The following is a 22,231-nucleotide window of genomic DNA, read 5'->3' on the forward strand; positions in this document are numbered from 1 at the left end:
AATAATATGATTTAATAATTCATGTTACTTTCTTCATCATGCAAACATGTTAATAAAGATGAAAGAGTAAAGAAAATTTTGAAAATGTTTTCTCTCTATTCCAAGGGTAAAGATGAGCTATAAGTTACTATAGATTTTAAAAATCTTTTAAGTTTTATAACTAGTTAAAATGTACTTAAAATTCAATATTAAATAGTAAATTAGAATCTATTGCTTATCAAAGGCTAATCTGAAAGGTAATTTCATTTGGACTACCCTACATTATTAAAGCAAAGAACATAATAGTCAACAAGAAATTTAAATGAAATTGTTGTATACTTGTAGCTCGTTGTTTTCACTTTCTTCAAGTCTTTCTCGCTCTTCCTCTGATATCACTGCTAAGACTTGTTCTGCTGAAAAAATTATACATTTAGTTAAAATGAACTACTTACAACAGTTAGATTAAACTATAGTCTTTATGAAAATAGATTAAAACTAATATTTCATTTTATTTTATACGTTGTGAATTTAAAGGAAGCTTAATCTTCAGCAGGATATTTACTTCTTTAATAAATACTCTTAAGTCTTAAAACTTCAAGAAACCACCTGGGGAGACACTAGATGTCACCAGGTTGAAGATAAACACACATGTCAAACATTCACTCACAAATGTATCTACCAAACATAAATAAAGAAAACCATCACAAAGAAAATAAAATTTTAACACTCACAAATGTATCTACCAAACATAAATAAAGAAAGCCATCACAAAGAAAATAAAATTTTAAAATGTGACCCCTGGGGCCTTAAGTGAACATTGGTGGGACCCTGGCAGGACTCCTCCTAGGTCTGTGGTGGTGGTGGACATGGGAAGAGATTCCTCTGCCTGGGGTAATGGGAGGGAAGAGTAGAAAGGACTTTGTCTTGTGGTTTCAGTGCCAGCTTAACTGCAGTAGAATACAGCACCAGTTAGGTTTCTAAGGTTTCCAACTTCAGGCCCTGGCTCCCGGACAGTATCTGTGGCCCCACCTGGGGCCTGAAGGGACTCTCACTGCCCTGAATGGAAGGACATAAGACTGGCTGACTTCACCACCAGCTGATTGTAGAGCCCTACAGGCTTGAGCAGTCTGATGCAGTGAAATCCCAGTGGTGGTGGACACAGAGGTGCTTATATAAATCCTCCCCCAGCCCCAGGTAGCACAGAGACAGACTCCCATTTGTTTGGGAGATAGTAAGGGAAGAGAACGAGAGTTTATGTCTGGTAATTCAGAGACTTCTTCCAGCTCTTATTGAACAACCACCAAAAGCATGTCTCTATGAGGCTGCAAACATGACAGAATTACTGGGCTTAGGGTCTCTGACCCCTAATGCAGATATGGGTGCAGTGACCAAAAGCATAGACACTATACCCAAGTCCCTTTGAGTACCTGGAAAGCCTTCCCAAGAAGGATGAGTACAAACAAGTCCAGACTGTGAAGATTACAATAAATACAAAGCTCTTCAATGCCCAGACACAGACAATCATCCACAAACATGAAGACCATCCAGGAAAACATGACCTCACCAAGTGAACTAAATAAGGCACCAGGGGCCAGTTCTAGAGAGACAGAGATATATGACCTTTCAGACAGGTAATTCAAAACAGCTGTGTTGAGGAAACAAAAACATTCAAGATAACACAAAGAAAAAAATTCCAGAACTCCATCAGATAAATTTAGCAAAGAGACTGAAATAATTAAAAAGAATCAAGAAGAAATTCTGAAGTTGAAAAATGCAATTGATGTAATGAAGGATGCATGAGTCCCTTAATAGCAGAACTAATCAAGTAGAAGACAGAATCAGTGAGCTTAGCTTGAAGATAGGCTACTTGAGAAAACACAGTCAGAAGATACAAAAGAAAAAGGCATAGAAAAGAATGAAGCATGCCTACAAGATCTAGAAAATAGCCTAATAAAGCAATTCCAAGAATTAATGGCCTTAGAGAGGAGGAAGTGAGACAGATGGGAGAAGAAAGTTTATTCAAAGAAATACAAAGTTCTTCCTAAACCTCAAGAAATATATCAATATTCAAATGCAAGAAGGTTAGAGAAAACCAAGCAGATTTAACCCAAAGAAGGCTACCTCAAGGAACTTAATAATCAAACTTATGATGATCAAAAATAAAGAAAGGGTCATTTATCCCTGCAGCAAGCAAAGAGAAACAAATAACATAAGATGGAGCTGCAATACAACTGGAAGTAGACTTTTTGGTGGAAAGCTTACAGGCCAGGAGAGAGTGGCATGACATATTTAAAGTGCTGAAGGAAAAACACTTTTATCTTAGAATAGTATATCCAGTAAAAATGTCTTTTAAATATGAAGGAGAAATAAAGATTTTCCCAGACAAACAAAGGCTGAGAAATTTAATCAATACCAGACCTGTCCCACAAGGAATGCTAAAGAGAGTTCTTCAATCTGAAACAAAAGAATGTTAATGAGCAATAAGAAACAACCTGAAATCAATGAATCTTACAAAACTCACTGATAATAGTAAGTACACAGACAAACATAGAATATTACAACACTGTAATTGTGGTGTGTAAACTACTCCTATCTTAAGTAGATTTGAAATCCTCATAGTAACCTTAAATCTAAAAACATACAATGGATACACACACACACAAGCAGGAAATTAAAACATACCAAAAGAGAAAATCACCTTTACTAAAAGGAAGACAAGAAGGAAGAGAAGACTACAGAATGATTAGAAAATAAATTACAAACTAACAGGTGTAAGTCCGCACTTATCAATAACATTGAATATAAATAACTAAACTCTCCAACCAAAATACATAAATTGAATGAATTAATTAAAAATAAACAAGAACCAATGATCTTTTGCCTATACATAGACTGAAAATAAAAACATGACATATGATATTCCCTGACAATGAAAACTAAAAAAGAGAATCAATAGCTATATACTTATATCAGACAAATAGACTTCAAGAAAAAAACTGTAAGAGACAAAAAGGGGAACTGAATCATGATAAAGGTGTCATTTTGGCAAAAGGATATAACAATTTTAAATATATATGCACCCAACACTGGAGAACCCAGATAAATAAAGCAAATGTTACTAGAGCTAAAGAGAGAAAGAGAGCACACTCTCAATACAATACTAGCTGAAGGCTTCAATACCCCACTTTCAGAATTTTACAAATCATCCAGACAGAAAATCAACAAAGAAACATCAGATTAATCTGCCCTATAGGCCAAATGGACCAAATAAATGTTTACAGAACATTTCATCCAACGGCTGCAAAATACACATTCTTCTTCTCAGTACGTGGATCATTCTCAAGAACAGGCCATATGTTAGGCCACAAAACAAGTCTTAAAACCCTCAGAAAATAGAAACGATCAAGTATCTTCTGGGACCACAATGGACTCAAACTAAAAATCAATAACAAGAGGAATTTTGGAAACTATACAAGCACATGGAAATTAAATAACATGCTGCTGAATAACCTGTGAGACAATGAAGAGATTAAGAAAATAAATTGAAAATTTTTCTTAATAATGGAACAAGAACCAAAACCTATATGATACCATGAAAGCAGTGCTAACAGAGATGAGTATAGCTATAAGTGCCTGCATCAAAAAGGAGACAAAACATTAACAACCTAACATTGCATCTTAAAGAATTAGAAAAGCAAGATCAAACCAAACCCAAAGGTAGCAGAAGAAAAGAAATAACAAAGATCAGAACAGAAATAAATGAAATTGAAGCAAACAAAACAATACAAAAATCAACATAACGAAAAGTTGATTTTTTGAAAAGTCACATAAAATTGACAAACCTTTAGTCAGACTAAGAAAAAAGAGAGAAAACCCAAATAAATAAAATCAGAGATGAAAAAGCAGTCATTCAAAAACAAGCAATCGGGAAAGGATTTCCTATTTAATAAAAGGTGCTAGGAAAACTGGCAACCACATGCAGAAAACTGAAACTGGACCCCTTTCCTTACCTTATACAAAAATTAACTCAAGATGGATTAAACACTTAAATGTAAAACCCAAAACTATAAAACCCCTAGAAGAAAACCCAGGCAATACCATTCAGAAAGTAGGTATGGGCAAGAATTTTATGATGAAATCACCAAAAGCAATTGCAACAAAAGCTAAAATTGACAAATGGGATCTAATTAAACTAAAGAGTTTCTGCACAGCAAAAGAAACTATCATCAGAGTGAACAGGCAACCTACAGAATGGGAGAAAATTTTTGCAATCTACCCATCTGACAAAGGTCTAATATCCAGAATTTATAAGGAACTTAAACAAACTTACAAGAAAAAAACAACCCCATCAAAAAGTAGGCAAAGACCATGAACACACACTTCTCAAAAGAAGACATTTATGCTGCCAACAAACATATGAAACAAAAGCTCAACATCACTGATCATTAGAGAAATGCAAATCAAAACCACAATGAGATACCACCTCACGCCAGTCAGAATGGCAATTATTAAAAAGTCAAGAAACAACAGATGCTGGCAAGGCTGTGGAGAAATAGGAACACTTTTACACTGTTGGTGGCAATGTAAATTAGTTCAGCGCTTGTGGAAGACAGTGTGGCGATTCCTCAAGGATCTAGAACCAGAAATACCACTTGACCCAGCAATCCCATTACTGGGTATATACTCAAAGGAATATAAATCATTCTTTTATAAAGCTACATGCACATGTACGTTTATTGCAGCATTATTCACAATAGCAAAGACATGAAACCTACCCAAATGCCCATGAATGATAGACTGGATAAAGAAAATGTGGTATATATGTGCCATGAAATATTATGCAGCCAGAAAAAGGAATGAGATTGTGTCCTTTGCAGGGACATGGATGAAGCTAGAAGCCATCATCCTCAGCAAACTAACACAGACACAGAAAACCAGATATCTCATGTTCTCACCCCTAAGTGGGAGTTAAACAACCAGAACACATGGACACGGGGAGGGGAATAACACACACTGGGGCCTCTCAGCAGGAGGACAGGAGGGAGTGCATCAGGACAAATGGCTAATGCATGCAGGGCTTAATAATTAGGTGACAGCTTGATAGGTGCAGCAAACCACTGTGGCACACATTTACCTATGTAACAAACCTGCACATTCTCCACATGTATCCCAGAACTTAAAGTAAAATTAAAAAAAAAAAAAAAAAAAGGAACAGCAGTCATTACAACTGATTCTGCAGAAATTCAAAGATTGTTAGAGGCTACTGTGAAAAACTACATCCCACTAAATTGGAAAACCTATAATAAAAATGGTTGAATAGGAACAGCTCTGGTCTACAGCTCCCAGCGTGAGCGACGCAGAAGACGGGTGATTTCTGCATTTCCATCTGAGGTACCAGGTTCATCTCACTAGGGAGTGCCAGACAGTGGGTGCAGGACAGTGGGTGCAGTGCATCATGCGTGAGCTGAAGCAGGGCAAGGCATTGCCTCACTCAGGAAGCACAAGGGGTCAGGAATTTCCCTTTCCTAGTCAAAGAAAGGGGTGACAGACAGCACCTGGAAAATCGGGTCACTCCCACCCTAATACTGCGCTTTGCCAACGGGCTTTAAAAACTGCACACCAGGAGATTATATCTCCCACCTGGCTCCGAGGGTCCTATGCCCACGGAGCCACGCTCATTGCTAGCACAGCAGTCTGAGATCAAACCGCAAGGTGGCAGCAAGGCTGAGGGAGGGGCGCCTGCCATTGCCCAGGCTTGATTAGGTAAACAAAGCAGCCAGGAAGCTCGAACTGGGTGGAGCCCACCACAGCTCAAGGAGGCCTGCCTGCCTCTGTAGGCTCCACCTCTGGGGGCAGGGCACAGACAAACAAAAAGACAGCAGTAACCTCTGCAGACTTAAATGTCCCTGTCTGACAGCTTTGAAGAGAGTAGTGGTTCTCCCAGCATGCAGCTGGAGATCTGAGAATGGGAAGACTGCCTCAAGTGGGTCCCTGACCCCTGAGCAGCCTAACTGGGAGGCACCCCCCAGTAGGGGCAGATGGACACCTCACACGGCCGGGTACTCCTCTGAGACAAAACTTCCAGAGGAACGATCAGGCAGCAGCATTTGTGGGTCACCAATATCCGCTGTTCTACAGCCACCGCTGTTCTGCAGCCACTGCGGCGGATACCCAGGCAAACAGGGTCTGGAGTGAACATCTAGCTAACTCCAACAGACCTGCAGCTATGGGTCCTGTCTGTTAGAAGGAAAACTAACAAACAGAAAGGACAACCACACCAAAAACCCATCTGTACGTCACCATCATCAAAGACCAAAAGTAGATAAAACCACAAAGATGGGGAAAAAACAGAGCAGAAAAACTGCAAACTCTAAAAAGCAGAGCAACTCTCCTCCTCCAAAGGAATGCAGCTCATCACCAGCAACGGAACAAAGCTGGACGGATAATGACTTTGACGAGTTGAGAGAAGAAGGCTTCAGACGATCAAACTACTCTGAGCTACAGGAGGAAATTCAAACCAATGGCACAGAAGTTAAAAACTTTGAAAAAAAAATTAGATGAATGGATAACTAGAATAACCAATGCAGAGAAGTCCTTAAAGGACCTGATGGAGCTGAAAGCCAAGGCTCGAGAACTACATGAAGAATGCAGAAGCCTCAGGAGCCAATGCGATCAACTGGAAGAAAGGGTATCAGTGATGGAAGATGAAATGAATGAAATGAAGTGAGAAGGGAAGTTTAGAGAAAAAAGAATAAAAAGAAACGAACAAAGCATCCAAGAAATATGGGACTATGTGAAAAGACCAAATCTAAGTCTGATTGGTGTACCTGAAAGGGATGGGGAGAATGGAACCAAGTTGGAAAACACTCTGCAGGATATTATCCAGGAGAACTTCCCCAGTCTAGCAGGGCAGGCCAACATTCAGATTCAGGAAATACAGAGACCACCACAAAGATACTCCTTGAGAAGAGCAACTCCAAGACACATAATTGTCAGATTCACCAAAGTTGAAATGAAGGAAAAAATGTTAAGGGCAGCCAGAGAGAAAGGTCGGGTTACCCACAAAGGGAAGCCCATCAGACTAACAGCGGATCTCTTGGCAGAAACTCTACAAGCCAGAAGAGAGTGAGGGCCAATATTCAACATTCCTAAAGAAAAGAATATTCAACCCAGAATTTCATATCCAGCCAAACTAAGCTTCATAAGTGAAGGAGAAATAAAATCCTTTACAGACAAGCAAATGCTGAGAGATTTTGTCACCAACAGGCCTGCCCTAAAAGAGCTCCTGAAGGAAGCACTAAACATGGAAAGTAACAACCGGTACCAGCCACTGCAAAAACATGCCAAAATGTAAAGACCGTCAAGGCTAGGAAGAAACTGCATCAACTAACGAGCAAAATAACCAGCTAACATCATAATGACAGGACCAAATTCACACACAACAATATTAACTTTAAATGTAAATGGCCTAAATGCTCCAATTAAAAGACACAGACTGGCAAATTGGATAAAGAGTCAAGACCCATCAGTGTGCTGTATTCAGGAAACTCATCTCACATGCAGAGACACACATAGGCTCAAAATAAAGGGATGGAGGAAGATTGACCAAGCAAATGGAAAACAAAAAAAAGGCAGGGGTTGCAATCCTAGTCTCTGATAAAACAGACTTTAAACCAACAAAGATCAAAAGAGACAAAGAAGGCCATTACATAATGGTAAAGGGATCAATTCAACAAGAAGAGCTAACTATCCTAAATATATATGCACCCAATACAGGAGCACCCAGATCCATGAAGCAAGTCCTTAGTGACTTACAAAGAGACTTAGACTCCCACACAATAATAATGGGAGACTTTAACACCCCACTGTCAACATTAGACAGATCAATGAGACAGAAAGTTAAAAGAATACCGAGGAATTGAACTCAGCTCTGCACCAAGCGGACCTAATAGACATCTACAGAACTCTCCACCCCAAATCAACAGAATATACATTTTTTTCAGCACCACACCACACCTATTGCAAAATTGACCACATAGTTGGAAGTAAAGCACTCCTCAGTACATGTAAAAGAACAGAAATTATAACAAACTGTCTCTCAGACCACAGTGCAATCAAACTAGAACTCAGGATTAAGAAACTCACTCAAAACCACTCAACTACATGGAAACTGAACAACCTGCTCCTGAGTGACTGCTGGGTACATAACAAAATGAAGGCAGAAATAAAGATGTTCTTTGAAACCAACAAGAACAAAGACACAACATACCAGAATCTCTGGGACACATTCAAAGCAGTGTGTAGAGGGAAATTTATAGCACTAAATGCCCACAAGAGAAAGCAGGAAAGATCCAAAATTGACACCCTAACATCACAATTAAAAGAACTAGAAAAGCAAGAGCAAACACATTCAAAAGCTAGCACAAGGCAAGAAATAACTAAAATCAGAGCAGAACTGAAGGAAATAGAGACACCAAAAACCTTTCAAAAAATCAGTGAATCCAGGAGCTGGTTTTTTGAAAAGATCAAACAAAATTGATAGACCACTAGCAAGACTAATAAAGAAGAAAAGAGAGAAGAATGAAATAGATGCAATAAAAAATGATAAAGGGGATATCACCACCGATCCCACAGAAATACAAACTACCATCAGAGAATACTACAAACACCTCTACGCAAATAAACTAGAAAATCTAGAAGAAATGGATAAATTCCTTGACACATACACCCTCCCAAGACTAAACCAGGAAGAAGTTGAATCTCTGAATAGACCAATAACAGGCTCTGAAATTGTGGCAATAATCAATAGCTTAGCAATCAAAAAAAGTCCAGGACCAGATGCATTCACAGCCGAATTCTACCAGATGTACAAGGAGGAACTGGTACCATTCCTTCTGAAACTATTCCAATCAATAGAAAAAGAGGGAATCCTCCCTAAATCATTTTATGAGGCCAGCATCATCCTGAAACCAAAGCCTGGCAGAGACACAACCAAAAAAGAGAATTTTAGACCAATATCCTTGATGAACATTGATGCAAAAATCCTCAATAAAATACTGGCAAACCGAATCCAGCAGCACATCAAAAAGCTTATCCACCATGATCAAGTTGGCTTCATCCCTGGGATGCAAGGCTGGTTCAACATACGCAAATCAATAAACGTAATCCATCATATAAACAGAACCAAAGACAAAAACCACATGATTATCTCAATAGATGCAGAAAAGGCCTTTGACAAAATTCAACAACCCTTCATGCTAAAAACTCTCAATAAACTAGGTATTGATGGACTGTATCTCAAAATAATAAGAGCTGTTTATGACAAACCCAGAGCCAATATCATACTGAATGGGCAAAAACTGGAAGCATTCCCTTTGAAAACTGGCACAAGACAGGAATGCCCTCTCTCACCACTCCTATTCAATATACTGTTGGAAGTTCTGGCCAGGGCAATCAAGCAGGAGAAGGAAATAAAGGGTATTCAATTAGGAAAAGAGGAAATCAAATTGTCCTTGTTTGCAGATGACATGATTATATATCTAGAATACCCCATTGTCTAAGCCCAAAATCTCCTGAAGCTGATAAGCAACTTCAGCAAAGTCTCAGGATATAAAATCAGTGTACAAAAATCACAAGCATTCTTATACACCAATAACAGACAAACAGAGAGCCAAATCATGAGTGAACTCCCATTCAAAATTGCTTCAAAGAGAATAAAGTACCTAGGAATCCAACTTACAAGGGATGTGAAGGACCTCTTCAAGGAGAACTACAAACCACTGCTCAATGAAATAAAAGAGGATACAAACAAATGGAAGAACATTCCATGCTTATGGGTAGGAAGAATCAGTATCATGAAAATGGCCATACTGCCCCAGGCAATTTATAGATTCAATGCCATCCCCATCAAGCTACCAATGACTTTCTTCACAGAATTGGAAAAAACTACTTTAAAGTTCATATGGAACCGAAAAAGAGCCCGCATTGCCAAGTCAATCCTAAGCCAAAAGAACAAAGCTGGAGGCATCACGCTACCTGACTTCAAACTATACTACAAGGCTACAGTAACCAAAACAGAGATATAGATCAATGGAACAGAACAGAACCCTCAGAAATAATGCCACATATCTACAACCATCTGATCTTTGACAAACCTGACAAAAACAAGCAATGGGGAAAGGATTCCCTATTTAATAAATGGTGCTGGGAAAACTGGCTAGCCATAGGCAGAAAACTGAAATTGGATCCCTTCCTTACATCTTATACAAAAATTAATTCAAGATGGATGAAAGACTTACATGTTAGACCTAAAACCATAAAGACCCTAGAAGAAAACCTAGGCAATACCATTCAGGACACAGGCATGGGCAAGGACTTCATGTCTAAAACACCAAAGCAATGGCAACGAAAGCCAAAATTGACAAATGGGATCTCATTAAACTAAAGAGCTTCTGCACAGCAAAAGAAACTACCATCAGAGTGAACAGGCAACCTACAAAATGGGAGAAAATTTTCGCAACCTACTCATCTGACAAAGGGCTAATATCCAGAATCTACAATGAACTCCAACAAATTTACAAGAAAAAAAACAAACAACCCTATCAAAAAGTGGGCAAAGGATATGAACAGACACTTCTCAAAAGAAGACATTTATGCAGCCAAAATCACATGAAAAAATGCTCATCATCACTGGCCATCAGAGAAATGCAAATCAAAACCACAGTGAGATACCATCTCACACCAGTTAGAATGGCCATCATTAAAAAGTCAGGAAACAACAGGTGCTGGAGAGGATGTGGAGAAATAGGAACACTTTTACACTGTTGGTGGGACTGTAAACTAGTTCAACCATTGTGGAAGTCAGTGTGGCGATTCCTTAGGGATCTAGAACTAGAAATACCATTTGACCCAGCCATCCCATTACTGGGTATATACCCAAAGGATTATAAATCATGCTGCTATAAAGACACATGCACACGTGTGTTTATTGCGGCACTATTCACAATGGCAAAGGCTTGGAACCAACCCAAATGTCCAACAACAATAGACTGGATTAAGAAAATGTGGCACATATACACCATGGAATACTATGCAGCCATAAAAAATGATGAGTTCATGTCCTTTGTAGGGACATGGATGAAACTGGAAAACATCATTCTCAGTAAACTATTGCAAGGACAAAAAACCAAACACCCCATGTTCTCACTCATAGGTGGGAATTGAACCATGAGAACTCATGGACACAGGAAGGGGAACATCACACTCCGGGGACTGTTGTGGGGTTGGGGGAGGGGGGAAGGACAGCATTAGGAGATATACCTAATGCTAAATGATGAGTTAATGGGTGCAGGAAATCAACATGGCACATGGATACATATGTAACAAACCTGCACATTGTGCACATGTACCCTAAAACCTAAAGTATAATAATAAAATAAATAAATAAATAAATAAAACCTATAATAAATGATTAAATCCCTAGACACACATGACCCATGAGATTGAACTATGAATAAATCCAAAACCTGAACAGACTAAGAACAAGTAATGAGATTGAAGTCAGCAAAGTTTAGGGGATCCAGCGAAGTCTCCCAGCAAAGTCTGGGACCTGATGGCTTCACTGCTAAATTTTACCAAACATTTAAAGAAGAAGTAATACCAATGCTACTCAAACTATTCTGAAAGACAGAAGAGAAGGGAATAATTCCAAACTCATTATACAATGCCAGTATTACCCTGATACCAAAATGAGACAAAGACACATCAAAAAAAGAAAACTACACAGTAATATCTCTGATAAACATTGATGCAAAAAATCCTTAACCAATATTAGCAAAACAAATTCAACAACGCATTTCAAAAATTATTCTTCATAACCATGTAAAATGTATCTCAGGAATGAAAAGATGATTCATATATGCAAATCAATCAATGTGATATAGCATATCAATAGAATGAAGAATAACAATCATATGATCATTTCAACTGATACAAAAAAAAGCATTGGGTAAAAATGCAATATCCCCTTATAATAAAAACCCTCAAAAAACTAGGTATAGAAAGAACATACCTCAACACAACAAAAGTCATATACAACAGACCCATAGCTAGTATCATAATGGGGAAATCCTGAAAGTCTTTCCTCTAAGATCTGGAACATGACAAGAATGCCCACTGTCACCAATGTTATTCAACATAGTACTGGAAGTTCTAGCTAGAGCAGCTAGACAAAAGATAGAAATGAAGAACATCTAAATAGGAAAGGAAGAAGTCAAATGATATAATGATATAATCTTATGTTTGGAAAACCTAAACACTTTATTAAAAAACTATTAGAACTGATAAATTCAATAAAGTGGCAGGATGCAAAGTCAACATACAAAAATCAGTAGCATTTTTAGATGCCAAAAGTGAACAATCTGAAAATAAAATCAAGGAAGTAATCTATCTCATTTACAAGAGCTACAAATAAAATTAAATACCTAAAAATTAACATAATCAAAGAAGTGCAAGATCTCTACAATGAAAACTGTAAGTCTTTGGTGAAAGAAATTGAATAGAATAATATTTCACCAAATAATGAAAAGATATTTCATTTTCATAAACTGGAAGAATCAGTATTTTTTAAATGTTCATACATTTAAAAATGCAATCCCTATCAAACTACCAATGACACTCCTCATAGCAATAGAAAAAAACTGTCCTAAAATGTATATGGAACCACAAAAGACCCAGGATTGCCAAAGCTATCTAGAGCAAAAAGAAAGAAACTGGAGGAATCACATTACCTGACTCCAAATTATACTGCAGAGCTATAGTAACCAAAACAGTATGGTACTGTCATAAAAACAGACATATAGACCAACACAACAGAATAAAGAAGCCAGAAACAAATCCACATACCTACAGTGAACTCATGTTTGATTTCATACACCGGGGAAGAAGAACATACACACTAGGGAAAAAGATAGGCTCTTCAATAAATGGTGCTGGGAAAACTGGATATCCATATGCAGAAGAATGAAACTGGACCCCTGTCCCTCACCATGTACAAAAAGCAAATCAAAATGGATTAAAGACTTAAAACTAAGTCCTCAAGCTATAAAACTACTAGAAGAAAACATTGGGGAAACTCTCCAGGACATCATTGTGGGCAATCATTTTTTGAGTAATATCCTACAAGCACAGGCAACAAAAGCAAAAATAGACGAATGGGATCACATCAAGTTAAAATGCTTCTGTACAGCAAAGGATACAATCAACGAAGGGAACAGACAACCCACAGAATGGAAGAAAATATTTGCAAGCTACCCATCTGACAAGGGATTAATAATCAGAATACACAAAGAGCTCAAATGAATATATGGGGAAAAATCTAATAATGCAATTTAAAAATGGGCAAAAGATCTGAATAGACATTTCTCAAAAGAAGGCATACAAATGGCAAACATGCATATGAAAAAGTTCTCAACATCACTGATCAGAGAGATGCAAATCAAAACTATAATGAGATGTCATCTCACCCCAGTTGTCATGGCTTATAGCCAAAAGACAGGCAATAACAAATGCTGATGAGCATATAGAGAAAAGGGAAACCTTTTATGCCGTTGGTGAGGATGTAAATTAGTACAACGACTATAAACAATAGTTTGGAGGTTCCTCAGAGTACTAAAAATAGAGCTACCATATGATCCAGCCATCTCACTGCTGGGTATATACCCAAAAGAAAGGAAATTAATATATCAAAGAGATATCTGCACTCCCATGTTTATTGCAGCACCATTCACAATAGCCAAGATTTGGAAGCAACCTACATCTTTCACAATAGACAAATGGATAAAGAAATTATGCTACATATACACAATAGAGTACTAATCGGCCATGAAAAACAATTACATCCTGTCATTTGCAACAGCATAGATGGAACTGGTGGTCATTATGCTGACTGAAATAAGCAAGGCACAGAAAAACCAACTTTGCATATTCTCATTTATTTTTGAAAACTAAAAATTAAAACAATTGAACTAATGGAGATAGAGTATAATGATGATTACCACAGGCTGGGAAGGGTGGTGGGGCAGTGTTGGGGGAGGATGAGGGGATGGTTAATGGGTGCCAAAAAATAGAATGAATAAGATCTAGTATTTGACAGCTCAACAGTGTGACTAAAGTCAATAATAACTTAATTGTACATTTTAAAATAACTAAAACAGTATAATTAGATTGTTTTTAACACAAAGGATAAATCCTTGAAGTGACGGATATCCTATTTGCTGTGATGTGATTATGATACATTGTATGCCTGTATCAAAATATCTCATGTACTCCATATATACACCTACCTTGTACCAAAAAATTAAAAATTAAAAATATACTTAAAAATTTAGTAGAAACATCCCTACATAGTAATGCGGTATACTATTCTCTGCTTCATGGTAGTACCTTATTGATGATTTCCAAAATGACTGTTTACACTTTTATCCATGTGCACCCTGTTCCTAATATCTGAAATGTTTTCCTTTACTATTCTGACAAATTTATTTTCTTCTTTTAAAACGGGTGGCTATGTGAAGTCTTCCTTGATTCTGGTGACTTTTTTAATTAATATCTTTATTCCCCAGATAACCAGGTGTCTCCTTCCTTGGGGCTGCCTTAGTATTTTATTGACTTTTCTACTGCATCTTTACCACCTGAACTGTACATTATTGCTTTACATGACTGTCCCCTTTGTTCCTACACAATAGGGGACAACTTGCAAATCATCTTTGTATAAACAGCCTTTATATATTTTACTCAGCAATTATTTATGGAGTCCTGCTATGTGTCAGACACTAGGGCTTAAAGAACAAAAATGAAGCATATAGAAAAAATAGAAAAAATTAGCCAGGCATGGTGGTGTGTGCCTGTAATCCCAACTACTCGGGAGGCTGAGGCAGGAAAATCGCTTGAACCTGGGAGGCAGAGGTGGTGGTGAGCCAAGATTGCACCATTGCATTCCAGCCTGGGCAACAAGAGTGAAATTCCACCTCAAAAAAATAAAAAATAAAAAAGTCATTTTAAGAAGTTTTCTCTGGCTATCAGAATATACTAGTGCTTGTGTTTTTAAAGAGACATACTGTCAATCGACTTATTCTATGACTACAGTTTTTACCTTCTTCTTGCCCATTTACTACAGATTTTGTCTTACAGTCTGTAGCCCCAGACACATGACTGTCACCATTCTCTGCGTGACTCTTGAAGATCTTCTGTAAAAATTAATAACAACAATGAGTTTCAAGAAGATGAAAAAGAAGCAGTAGTTACATAAAGATTTCCCAAACACTTTCTTTTAAAGAAGGTGTTTTTCATTCAGATAACTTCAAAATAAGAAAAGCATGTGTTGGGAACCTAAATTATTCAATAGAGAAGCTTACATAGATAGGCTCTCTAAATCAAACTTATCTTTTGTCTTCACAGGGCTACTGCCTCTGCACACCCAGACTAAAAGGCTACAAGAAATATATTCACAGACTAAATAATAATTTACGTGCATATTGCAGCAAGAGACTAACTTCAAAATACCTAACTCCACCCTACATTGCCAACCAAAAGTAAGAGACCATTTAAAATACTACATAACACACTTGGTGTTATACTTAAAGCATTAAATATTTAAAAGATTTCTAGTTACAGAAAATGTAAATGTTAAGACAGCACAATAAGAAACTGTGGCATACATCATGTTGCGTTTAAACAGAACATGGTAGAAGCTCCTTCATTTAGGTAAACAAGGGCTTGGAGAAATCTACACAGCCTTTCATATCATTTTTACTGATAGAAAAAATGGTTGAATACAACTACAAAGCAATGAGAAAACCTTTAGTTTATGTCTACATATAAGTAAGCAACTATTAGATATAGTAAGCAACACTCTCCCAATAAAAAAATAACTTCAACAAAGTATATCAAGCCTTAGTATAAAAAGCAGAACAAGGCTGGGCGTGGTGGCTCATGCCTGTAATCTCAGCACTTTGGGAGGCCGAGGCGGGTGGATCACCTGCGGTCTCAAACTCCTGTTCGAGACCCACCAGGCCAACATGGCCACCTCTACTAAAAACATAAAAATTAGCAGGGTGTGGTGGCACGCTCCTGTAATCCCAGATACTCCGGAGGCTGAGGTAGGAGAAACCCCTGAATCCAGGAGGCAAAGATTGCAGTGAGCCAATATCACGCCATTGCACTCCAGCCTGGGCGAGAAGAGTGAAACTCCGTCTCAAAAAAAAAAGCAGAACAAGAACATTCAGAACATTCATTTGTGAAGCATTTAAAATGTGCCAGGCAACTTAATTTCACATTTTCTTTTCTACACATTATACTAATAAAAATAATGATGATGATGAAGATGATGATGGTAACCCCACTTTCTGGTCATTCCAGGATGTTAACAAGAAAATGATGAACAGCTGAGATCCATTGTTTCCTCTCTGTCCAGAACGTCCTCCTCCTAGACTTTCCCATGGCTGGCTCCTTTCATCCTTTAGTTGACAGTTTCAATGTCACATGCAGAAACATCTCCTCTGACTACAGAACTTTACTGCCACTCCCATCCCCATGCTAACTACAAACCTCTCCAATAATCTCTGTGTTCTCTGTTTTCTTTATAGGAAGCACATTCAACTTGTAAGACTGGGTTATTTACTTGTTTTTCTCTTCTTGCTGCTGTAACCTAAGCCCCCATCATCGATAATTCAGTCTCTAGTTGCCTAGCAGAGTCGGTGCTCAACAGCAGAAATTCACTCAAGGTCAAAACACTTAAATTTCCATGGGAATGTCTCAAGCACCAAACCACTAGATTCCTAGAAGAGTTCTCTAGTAACCGTTTGCTGAAACTCCATGTTCTCCAAACTAGAAATCCACATGCCCACTCTGACTTTCTCAAACTTTTCTTGATGCTATGGTCATTTTATTGCCCTCTGGGTTTACATGAAGCATCCCCAATACTTAATTGAGCCACCAAATACCCCTGTGGATCACTTTATTATACATTAGTGTACACACTTTCAAGTTTGCAAAATGCTTTCCAATTTTTTAGCGCACTTGTTCATTACACATGCCTAAGAGGTACACACTAGTACCCTTTTTATGAAGGGCATCACTCGACATTCAAATAAGTTAAATAATTTTTACCAGAAATTCATAGCTAGTAAGTAAAAGCACCAGGATAACAACATGTCTTTTGACCAACTTGGTGCTGGTATCACGATACAGCAACTGCTTCTAAGAAGCCAGGCCCCTTCATCTCTTTCTACTGTTGTCACCTTAGAATAGTCTTCATTTACCATAAAGGTACTCAACATTTTCTTTTTTTAAATATGATTTCTACTTAATAAAACACCACTAAACCAAACTACTGTGTTTATAGCTTCACTTATTTACAACTCCCCATGCTTTTGCTTCTTCTGAAATTTTTTTGCAGATCTATACTAGTCAATCCAAATACAGTAGTATTTTAAGTCCCAGGCATTGTCTTTTCAGGTTTCAAGTTGTACAAAACTACAGTCCAAACTCTTTCTCTCTGAATCTCATTAGCACTTTTACACATCCAGGTAGAACACAGAATCATACATTCGGCCATATATCGACGTGGAACAATTTTTTAGTTTCTAGATAAACTTAACTTTAGAGCCCAAGCTGATTCCTTGTGACTTCTAACCCTGATATTTTTTGCACTATATGACACTGGCTTTTTACACGAATCCTCCAAATTAACAGAACTGTACTATGCAGCAGTGATATACTTTGTACATAATTATTGTACTAATTATGGGCTGATAATGTAAGAAAATAAATTTTTTGAGACGGAGTCTTGCTTTGTTGACCAGGCTGGAGTGCAGTGGCGCGATCTCAGCTCACCGCAACCTCCATCTCCCGGGTTCAAGTGATTCTTCTGCCTCAGCCTCCCAAGTAGCTGGGATTACAGGTGCACACCACCACATCTGGCTAATTTTTGTATTTTTTTAAGTAGAGACTGGGTTTTGCCATCTTGACCAGGCTGGTCTCCAACTCCTGACCTCTGGTGATCCACCCGCCTTGGCCACCCAAAGTGCCGGGATTACAGGCGTGAACCACAGTGCCTGGCCAGAAAATAATTATTTATGGGCATATGCAGAGGTGCAAAAGTGAAGTGAACGCATTCTCTTTTATGTTGTAATATCATTGAATGCCTATTTTCTAAAATAATAACTGCAGCAATAACAATAGATAATACCTTGCTGTCCAAATGTGATTGTATATCTTCCTTTTGTCCTGATTTTACTGTGAATGGCATATCTATAAAATGTTATACACAGATACATTCATGAGAAAATTTATCACTGTGAATTTTATATACCTATACAAGTTTGTCTTCACCCATAAATATTTCAGTGAAACAAAGTAATAGCAAAAAGAAAAAGAAAAAGAATTTCAGGGAATTGAGGAATTGAAGTAGTTTTAGGAAAAAGTTGGTAGTATAAAGAAAGACAAAAAAATTGTGGAAAAGAAATGAATATTATGTTTGGATCTACATAGTTCGGTGGTTTTTCTATTGAAAATACTTAATATACACTGTTTTTCAGAGATATTCACTAACTTACCACCTCAAACATTTTTGAATCAAAATTAAGTTTTCATTATTTGTGTGCTCTTGTGGAGCACTCTCAATAATACCCATACCATTTTGTCTTTTTCCATTTGCTGGCTCTGTTGCTTTCTCCTATTAAAAAGAAAAGAACAGCAACTTCAGAAAACATTGTATTTACTCACTCACCCACTCTGTCAGTAAGACAACAAAAATGTGCTGTGTTTATCAGATAATAAGCAATATTTGGGGAGAAGCTAAAAATATAAAGTCAGATCCTGCCTTATATTTCAGTGAAGGTAGAGATGTAAAGTATAATAATAATAATAATAATAATAAATAAAATAAAATAAATATAAACAAATAAATAACTTTTTAAAAAGATAATAAAAACAGAAAAGTGTAATCCATGAGTTCTACAACTAAAATGAATAAAGTAAGTACAGGCACAAGGAAGAGAACAGTCAGTTCTACTTGGGAAGCTCAGGAAATGCTGCAAAGATAGAGCCATATTTTGAAACACAGACCAAGTACACAGTGAGGGTAGGATGGGTTTCTAGACAGAGGAGCACGCTCAAAAGAATGAGGCACGAAATGACAGGGCAAATGAAGGGTACCAAAATAATGCGGTAAAAGTGGAACACAGTCAGAGGAAATGGAATGGAGAGATAAAATGGGAGAATCAGGCCAAACCACAAGATATGGGCCACACTAGACTGTGAACTTTCCCTATCATGCAATGGGGAACCATTCAAAAGCAGATGAGTTATATATCATTATAAATATATTTTATAAAAGTCACCTTGGCAGCAACAAAAAGATAGAGATGAACATGGTGTGAGGAAAATTAAACAAGAGTATTTCAAAATTATGAGTCAGAGAGTGAATTATGATAATGAGATATAAAAAATGCTAAGCAGGTAGAAAATATAGAATTTGCAAGGGACTGAACTGATGATCTGAGAAAGGGCTGAAATGTAGAAATTTTCCTGCTTCATTGTTTCAGTGCTACTTACTAGGTGTTATTTCCTAGGATGATGAAACCAGATGACACAGTAGATTACAAAACATCAGGAAAGGGTCAAGGACAATGTCTTCAGTGTGGGACATAACAAATTTGAGGCACCCAGAAAGCAAGAGTGGATGACCTTACTCAGGAAAAGCACATAATGTGAAGAGGAGGAATATTTTTAAATGATACTAAACTCAGAATTAAATCATGTAAAAGTATACACTTTTCTGAAATTTTGAAAATGAAAAGAGGAGAAAAAATCTTGAGATTCAAAATTTCAATTATATATTTCAACATTTGTTTCAAGGATATAAAATATACTTTTACTAATATACACAAATATTTATTTCTGAAATATTATGGTAATATGCATTTTAAATTGAATGAAAAGATGTAATTCTAAAACATCAACTCAAGATGCTGCTCAAGCAGGACCCCATATTCACATGAGGAGAGAAAATGGGGACTAAAAAATCAAGTCAGGCCAAGCACAGTGGCTCACACCTGTAATCCCAACACTTATGGAGGCGGAGGCGAGAGGATAGCTTGAGTCCAGGTGTTTGAGGCCTCCCTGGGCAATATAGTAAGACACCATTCTCCACACACAAAAATCAAGTCAGCAGAATTCCTGAGTTTTAGAGATGCAAGAATTTATGTATAAGGTTTAACAACTATGAATACTAAAGTTAATAAAGCTTCCTGACAATAACATAAAATGTCTTTATTGCCAGGGATATTTTTAAAATTAGAAATCATCTTCTAGAGATAACTGTTCATACTTTCTTGGAAATCCTAACTTTCTTATAATCCTATGATAACAGGTAGTTTATTTTAGAAAATCATAAATTTTGATTGCATTTTGATGTGTGCATGTGTGTCGATTATATACCAATATTATTAGGAATCAGAATACCTCCAGAAATAATTTCTGAATTTCTCTCATTTACTTTAATATTTTTATTTATTTTTGTGGGTACATAGTAGGTACATTATGCACATATCAATACATATTTATAAGATACATGAGATGTTTTGATATAGGCATGCAATGTGAAATAAGCACATCATGGAGAACGGAGTAACCACCCTCTCAAGCATTTGTCCTGTGAGTTATAGGCAATCCAATTACATTCTTTAAGTTATTTAAAAATATACAATTATTATTGACTATACTCACCTTATTGTGCTAACAATAGTAGGTCATATGCATCCTTTCTATTTTTTGTGCCCATTAACCATCCCCAACTCCTGCCAAACCCCACTGCCCTTCCCAGCCCCTGGTAACCATCCTTCTACTCTATGCACACAAGTTCAATTGTTTTGATTTTTAGAACCCAGAAACAAATGAAAACATGCAATGTTTGTCATTCTGTGTCAGGCTTATTTGACTTAACAATCTCCAGTTCCATCCACGATGTTGCAAATGATTGGATCTCATTCTGTTTTATGGCTAAATAGTACTCCATTGTATATCTGTACCATATTTTCTTTATCCATTCATCTGTTGATAGAACCTTAGGTTGCTTCCAAATCTTAGCTATTGCAAATGGTGCTGCAACAAACATAGGAGTGTAGTTATTTCTTTGATATATTGATTCCCTTTCTTTTGGATAGACACACAGCAGTGGGATTGCTGGATCATATTGTAGCTCAATTTTTAGTTTTTTGAGGCATATCTGAACTGTTCTCCATAGTGGTTGTACTGATTTACATTCCCATCTGTAGTGTACAAGGGTTCCCTTTTCTTCACATCCTCACCAGCATTTGTTGTTGCCTGTCTTTAGGATATAAGCCATTTGAGCTGAGGTGAGATAATATCTCATTGTAGTTTTGATTTGCATTTCTCTGATGATCAATGATGTTGAGTACCTTTTAATATGCCTGTTTTCCATTTGTGTGTCTTCCTTTGAGAAATGTCTGTTCAAATCTTTTTCCTATTTTTTGATTGGATTATTAGATTTTTTTTCCTATAGAGTTGTTTGAGCTTCTTACATATTCTGGTTATTAATCCCTTGTCAGATGGGTAGTTTGCAAACATTTTCTCCCATTCTGTGGATTGTCTCTTCATTTTGTTGACTGTATCCTTTGCTGTGCAGAAGTTGTTTAACTTGATGTGATCGCATTTGTCCATTTTTGCTTTTGTTGCCTGTGCTTCTGGGGTATTGCTCAAGAAATTTTTATTTAGACTACTGTCCTAGAGATTTCCCCAAAGTTTTCTTATACCAGTTCCATAGTTTTAGGTCTTAGATTTAAGTCTTTAATCCATTTTTATTTGGCTTTTGTATATGGTGAGAGATAGGGGTCTAGGCGAGGTGCGGTGGCTGACGCCTGTAATCCCAGCACTTTGGGAGGCTGAGGCGGCCGGATTACCTGAGGTCAGGAGTTTGAGACCAGCCTGGCCAACATGGTGAAACCCCTTCTCTACTAAAAATAGAAAAATTAGCCAGGCATAGTGGTGGGTGCCTGTAATCCCAGCTACTTGGGAGGCTGAGGCAAGAGAATCACTTGAACCCAGGAGGCAGAGTTGCAGTGAGCCGAGATCGTGCCACTGCACTCCAGCCTGGGTGACAGATCCAGACTCCATCTCAAAAACAAACAAACAAACAAAACAAAACAAAACAAAAAAACCAAACAAACAGAAA

At 37.3% G+C, this 22,231-nt stretch overlaps 1 long non-coding RNA gene across 1 annotated transcript; it reads right to left on the reverse strand.

Moving 5' to 3' along the window:
• Positions 1–318: 318 nt before the first annotated feature.
• LOC131382643 (uncharacterized) lies at positions 319–18,645 on the reverse strand. Its single transcript, XR_009212208.1, has 3 exons — positions 18,227–18,645; positions 15,131–15,224; positions 319–392 (listed from the first exon to the last, which is right to left on the reverse strand). It is a non-coding gene; the product is annotated as an uncharacterized LOC131382643 (long non-coding RNA).
• Between the last annotated feature and the right edge of the window lie 3,586 nt (positions 18,646–22,231).

Source organism: Hylobates moloch, unplaced genomic scaffold (assembly GCF_009828535.3).
Source record: "Hylobates moloch isolate HMO894 unplaced genomic scaffold, HMol_V3 SCAFFOLD_412, whole genome shotgun sequence".
In the NCBI taxonomy this organism is placed as follows: domain Eukaryota; kingdom Metazoa; phylum Chordata; class Mammalia; order Primates; family Hylobatidae; genus Hylobates; species Hylobates moloch.